Source organism: Neomonachus schauinslandi, chromosome 8, assembly GCF_002201575.2.
Source record: "Neomonachus schauinslandi chromosome 8, ASM220157v2, whole genome shotgun sequence".
Classification (NCBI taxonomy): domain Eukaryota; kingdom Metazoa; phylum Chordata; class Mammalia; order Carnivora; family Phocidae; genus Neomonachus; species Neomonachus schauinslandi.
Window position 1 is genome coordinate 24073395 of NC_058410.1, and position 7163 is coordinate 24080557.

Sequence of the window (7163 nt, forward strand, 5' to 3'; positions counted from 1 at the left end):
ACCAGAAATGAAAAGAAGAAAAAAAGCCATTTTTTTTTTCATATGACGGGATGGTCTTCTTAGAAAACCCAAGAGAATATAAATACATACTATTAAAACCAATGAAAGAGTTCAATGATGTGCAAATATTTTTTGAAGAAAGTGACAAAAAGGTGTACTGAAGGACATAAAAATCCAAATAGAGATTCACTAAATTCACAGATTGGAAGAATTATGACAGACACATTCTTTCAAAGGTAAACTAGAAGTCCAAAGCGATTTCAAAACCCATGGCAACAAAGAGCCAAGTGTAATCAAAATAATTTTGAAGAACAAGAATATGATGGGGCAATTTGTTCTCCTTGTGGAAAACAGTAGTAATTATAGTGTCAGTACAGGGATGGACAAACTGACTAATGTACTAAGTACAGCAGCGGGCTTATAAATCAATGGAGATTGTATGTGACTATTCAGTGTATGATGCTTGGACAAATGGCTAGTCATGTGAAAAACAAATAAATTTAGATTCTTACCATGCTATGTCCTATATATTTTACACAAAGAGATTAAAGACATAACTCTGAAAACCTGGAACAAGATAGGAGAATTCATATATGAACGTAGAGTATGAAAATATTTAATATTAAAAATTTTGACTGCTATAGGTAAATATTGATAAAATATACTAATTAACAGTTTTTAATGAAAAAACTCAGGAGGATAGAAAATATTTGACATGTGAAAGAGTGGTAAGAGGAGATATACTGTCATTTATACACTATTTGATATGATTTAAAACCGGAAATTATTGGAAGATATTTAATATCAAGAATATTTATGTCAAATTTATACCTGCTCTCTATGTGGTAACATTTCTTTTTTATCTATAATGATCATAAAAAATTTACTTTCCTATGCAGGATCTAGTTACAATGTAGCTATAAAGTGCTGCCTTGTCTTTGCCCCCTGCTCAAAATAAAGCTGTTACCTTTCTAGCCCTGTCCGCCATGGTGCTTAGCAGCCAGGGGTGCATGGTCTCAGACATGTTTACCAAGTAAAACACTGACTTGAGGGGCGCCTGGGTGGCTCAGTCATTAAGCGTCTGCCTTCGGCTCAGGTCATGATCCCAGGGTCCTGGGATCGAGCCCCGCATCGGGCTCCCTGCTCAGCAGGGAGTCTACTTCTCCCTCTCCCACTCCCCCTGCTTGTGTTCCCTCTCTCGCTGTGTCTCTCTCTGTCAAATAAATAAATAAAATCTTTAAAAAAAAATTACTTTCCTAATTTGACCATAAATAGTACTACTTGTAAAATATTAATAAAATGTTAAAATTATCCCCTTTCCAACATTAATTTTGATGCTTTGTATGCTAACTTGACCTGGAGAACCATGTAATGAATCTCTATCATTTTAAATTATATATGAAGTCTTTGCTGGACAGCCTCTTTTTTTATTATTTTTTGAATTTTAATGTTAATTTTGGTATTGATATTATTTTCATTGTTTACTTTTTTATTTATTATTGAAGTATATTTGATATACAATGCATACCATGGTATATTAGTTTCAGGTGTACAGCATAATGATTTGACAATTCTGTATATTACCCATTGCTCACCATGATATAGTCACCATTTGTCAATATAAAATGTTATTACAATGTTATTGACTAAATTCCCCATTCTATATATTACATTCCCATGACTTTCTTATTTTACAACTGGAAGTTTGTACCTCTTAATCCCCTTCACCTATTATGCCCCTCTCCCCAATTTCTGCCCCTCTCTGGTAACCAACAGTTTGTTTCCTGTATCTATTAATCTGTTTCTGTTTTGTTTTGTTTGTTTGTTTTGTTTTTAAAATTTGACATTAAGTGAAACCATATAGTACTTTTCTTTGTCTAACTTATTTCACTTAGAATAATACTCTCTGGGTCCATAGGTCTACCTTTATTGTCTCAAATGGTGAGATTTCATTTTTTTTTATGGCTGAGTAATATTTCATTGTGTGGATATATATCCATATATATATATATATATTCACATCTTCTTTATCCATTCACCTCTTGATGAATGCTTAGGACACTTAGGTTGCTTCCATATCTTGGCTATTGTAAATAACGCTGCAATGAACATGGGTACATACATCTCTTTGAATTGATGTTTTCATTTTCTTCCGGTAAATACCCAGAAGTGGAATTGCTGGGTAATATGGTAATCTAGTTCTATGCTATATTCTTGCTTTTGTTGTAAGCTCCCACCTCTTAGATTCTGAGGAGAAAAAGAACACACTTCCCATCTTTTTAGTATTTTCTTCCTCTATAATAATAGCTTTGAATTTTGTTAATTTTTAAAAAATTATTGTTATATTAATCCCCATACATTACATCATTAGTTTTTGATGTAGTGTTCCATGATTCATTGTTTGCGTATAACACCCAGTGCTCGATGCAGAACATGCCCTCTTTAATACCCATCACCAGGCTAACCCATCCTCCCACCCCCTTCCCCTCTAGAATCCTCAGTTTGTTTTTCAGAGTCCATCGTCTCTCATGGTTCATCTCCCCCTCTGATTTCCCCCCCTTCATTTTTCCCCTCCTGCTATCTTCTTCTTCTTTTTTAAACATATAATGTATTATTTGTTTCGGAGGTACAGATCTGTAATTCAACAGTCTTGCACAATCTTGCACAGCGCTCACCATAGCACATACCCTCCCCAGTGTCTATCACCCAGCTGCCCCATCCCTCCCACCCCCCACCACTCCAGCAACCGTCAGTTTCCTGAGATTAAGAATTCCTCATATCAGTGAGGTCATTTTCTCTCACTAGCATAAAGGTTGTTGGCTAAAGGTTTTTGATGAGCTCTTATAGTCAATACATAAGTTAGACTTGCATATACTTTCTAGAATCACTCTTTAAAATGTTTGGGCTCATTATCACCTAGTCTTTCTAGATTTGAGTCTTATCTCCACTCCCATGCAAAATCAAGATTCTATTTTTTGTTTAGAAACCTATGTAGAGGTTGGATTAGAAGACTGAAAAAGGGGGATTCCGTGTTTTTAATGAAAATACAAAAAGTAAATGAAAACCCATTGGCTTAAAATATTTTAAATAATTCTAAAATGTTTTCATAATGAAAATGTGTAATTGATCAATCAAAATAAATGTAAGATGTGTTTTGAATTATTCTATCTTAGATAACTATTCTCTAGGGTGTCACAGGGGAATTCACAAAAAATAATTTCAAAAGGTTGGCTTTGTGCTCTGAATGGTATCTCTAGCCCATCAGCATGCTTTTGTGGGGTATACAGATAAGGAACTGACAATACATTTCAACAAGCTCAATTTTGAATTGAGGATTCTGAAGAAAGTACATACTTACACTATTTAATTCTGTTTATTTCCAAGAAAACTCAAATTATATCCTTTTTTGAAAAGTAATTAATTTCAAATTAAAAACTTAAAAAGAAGTAATTAAAGTTTAAACAACTCCTTAAATACAGAAAGCAGACCTTCTAAACATAACTTTTGTTTAATACAGATATTATAATTGCCAATTTATTCCTGTAACAAAATGATAATTATTTTTGATACTGGTGTTGACAGAGTTAAGAATGAACAACCTGTTCTTATTAACTAATGGGATTTCTACAGCTTAATTAATTCTATTTCTGAGTATAAAAATGAATCTACTCATTTGTCTAATAATACCAAAAATTATTTCCTCTAATGTTTGAAATACATAGATATTCCTATAGAAAGCATTATTTGTACATTTTATACAGCCTACAGTATCCAATTAAATGAAACTTCATAATTGCACTTGAACAATTGCAAATTGGAGACTATTTTAGTTGCTATCACAGGCTTCAGTCTCCGGAACTCACCTAGACTCTCTTAATGTTTTGTTTTTCCTTTTTTTTTCCCTTCATGCTACTGAAAAACTGTGGATAGGGAGTTAACATAGAATGCTCTCTTTACTACTAAGCCTCACTATAGTTTCAGAAAATATTAGGTTCTCTCATAAATTCAAACTTAATTGTGTAATTCTCAAAAGTTAAAATATGTATATGTATGAATGTATGAATTTATCTACACACATATACATAATATCTGTTGAGAAGTTCCTTTTTTTCAAGAAGTTATTTAAAGCTTATTCTACTGATAAATAAATCTATATCTATAAATCTTTATATGCTTCTTACTATCTTAATCCCAAAGACACAGAGGTAAGGGATATTTCAGTGCTTATTTTTTAAAAAGATTTATTTATTTATTAGAAAGAGAGCAAGTGAATCAGGGGAGGGGCAGAGGGAGAGAATCTCAAGCAGACCCCACTGAGTGCAGAGCCAGACTTGACTCTGGGGCTCCATCCCACTACCCAGGAGATCATGACATCAGCTGAAACCAGAGGCAGACACTGAACTAGCTGATCCACCCAGGCACCTGTTTCAGTGCTAATTTTAATGTATGGTGATATATCTGATTTCAGTAGTTCATATAAATATGGGCACTTTCTTTGACTAGCTTGCAATCTCTGTATGTTGTAATGAATACAGCAATGTGAAAAGTATCAGTAAAATTTCACAGTTTGTATATGATTTATTGGATGCAAATGTATATATTTAATCGGTATCTGTTCATATACAATACTTTAAGAAAAAGAAAAGGAAAAATAGAGAACGAGAGAGAGAAAGGAAGAAAAGGAAATGAAAAGAAAGGTTCAGGTTCTTAAAAGCTATATAGTTGTGTGATTGTTAATGATATATCAAATTTTCATTACTGAATTATATGTCTATCCATTAGCAGCAATACCATTTTCATCTGAAATAATTACCACGGGAAATTCCATATAAACCCTCCAACATTTTCTTCTCATATATCATTATCATGGAAAATAAAATAAATGATAATTTGCTCTATACCTCTATAGATGAGTGTGTGTGTGTGTGTGTTTACATATAGTCACTGTGCAATATAGTAATCATTTCAGATTGTTGTATCTAAAACTAAGAATCATGAGAATAGTATTTATTAAGGGTTGTTTTGGTCATCATGACCTGTTTGCTTTGCTGCTGGTAATCAGATAAATGCTGTCACATGGCAGGAAACATTAAACAATTGGTCTGAAGTAAGGTTACATACATTTGTGCAGTAACCTCCTGTCTAAGTGAATAGTTAATTGGACACCTATGTGAAACCCTATTGAAAAGTGGCAGTTCCATTAAGCTCTAAGTCAATAAAAACAACATGAGCCTAATTTGTTTTTATTACTACACAAAAGGAAATTATAGAAACATTTAAAATCTGCAGGAATTCCTTATATAAATATGCTAACTTGTCTCTCCTTTTTGTTTCTCAAGCTGTAGTCTATGTTCTTCACAGAGGCTTGTTAATATTCAGGATTGGTATTTTTGCAAGGTGAGAGTTAAAGCAAAATATTTGGAGAGCTGAATTCCCAATCTAATGACTGCTGGGACCAAAGAGACTGTTCTTTTCAGGATTTCAGTCATAAATCTTTCACTCACTGCATATTGCTAAGGGCATAGAACCCAATGGAAGACACCCTGGGCGGAGGGAGAGCAACAGTTTCTAGTGATGCCCTTTCCCACCTAAATCTGTGCCCACCCTATTTCCATACCAGAAATCTTTGAAAATGGAGATAAACTGAAGGTTACTTAAAATGCTCAAGTATAGGGGAGCCTGGGTGGCTCAGTCGTTAAGCGTCTGCCTTCGGCTCAGGTCATGATCCCAGGGTCCTGGGATCGAGCCCCGCATCGGGCTCCCTGCTTGGCGGGAAGCCTGCTTCTCCCTCTCCCACTCCCCCTGCTTGTGTTCCTGCTCTCGCTATCCCTCTGTCAAATAAATAAATAAAATCTTTAAAAAAAAAGCTCAAGTATAAATAGGATGCTGCTATTTATTTATTTCAATTTGGATATTCTATAGCAATAAGCAAAATAATTTAAGAGAAGGTATATTATACAGTAGTTAACAACATGAACTCTTAAGTCAGTCTCCTGGGTTCAAATTTGCCACCAGAGACCAATTTTTTTCATCTGTAAATTGAGGAAATAATAATATGTCTCTCAGGATTTTCTTAAAAATTAATTTAATTCGTTTATATAAAGTGCTTAAAACAGTACCTGGCCATTATAACCACCATTTAATGGTATGCTATTTATTATTACCCAAATTGGTTAAATAAGCTCTCTGATTATAATTTATAAATTCAATACTTTGTTAGTTTTATGTGCAATGTTTTGCCTCATATGAACATTTTAAGTGAAGATATAGAATCGGAAAATTAACCATTTGGGTCAGCAATGTTCCTTTTAAAAAAATCCAAAAAACCCCACAATGTTCCTTTTAATAGAAGGCTTTTTTTTTTAAAATTATTTTAACCTACCAAGCTCTTCCAAATAAGCAAGTAATTTTGTAGTTGTAGATGCTGTCTAATGTATAAGCACTCTATGATTCATGTATAAAAATAGAAAAATATCTAAAGATGCTAAATAACACACTCATGTCTTCCTGTCTTACTGCAGCTAAAGCCAACAAATAATGATATGTATATGGAAATTGATTAGAAGAAATTGCAGGGGCTTAAAATATCAGACATGGTCCTTGTCTTCAAAGTGCTTACAAAAGGATGGAGGAAAAGGCTTGTAAACAAAAGAATGCAAATCAAGTTCAGAAAAGTAAAAGTGGTTTACTAGGGGCTAAAGGCATTATGTGGGAATAGAGAGAGGAGAAATGAATTCTAGTTTAATATCTAGAGCAGAGACCTTACATTCCCTGAGTATTAAGCCCTCTGCTTGTTCGGACCATCATCCATGATCAATGGCTGCTACACTTCACAGTGCTTTAAAAATCCAGGAACAGCATAACACTATATATTTGTAAGATCCAATAAGTTAATGAATCTAGTAAGCACTTATTTATAGGTGAATAAATACCCTGTGGCCTATCGACATGGCACAAAGCAACCTGAAAATGAGCACAGTGTAAATGCATTGCATTGTCTTAGATGTATAATATGTATTATCCAATATGTACGTATGTATAGACCTATAATATATAGATGTAAGATGTATAGATGTATAATGTGTGTTATTTAATACAATTCATACAAATATCTAGTGTGCATATGTATACATATACAAACATATGCACACTAAGCAGTGACT

At 33.6% G+C, this 7163-nt stretch overlaps 1 non-coding gene across 1 annotated transcript; it reads left to right on the plus strand.

Annotated features, from left to right (window-relative positions):
• The first annotated feature begins 893 nt into the window (after positions 1–893).
• LOC123325624 lies at positions 894–1024 on the plus strand. Its single transcript, XR_006540555.1, has one exon. It is a non-coding gene; the product is annotated as a small nucleolar RNA SNORA63 (small nucleolar RNA).
• Positions 1025–7163: the final 6139 nt, after the last annotated feature.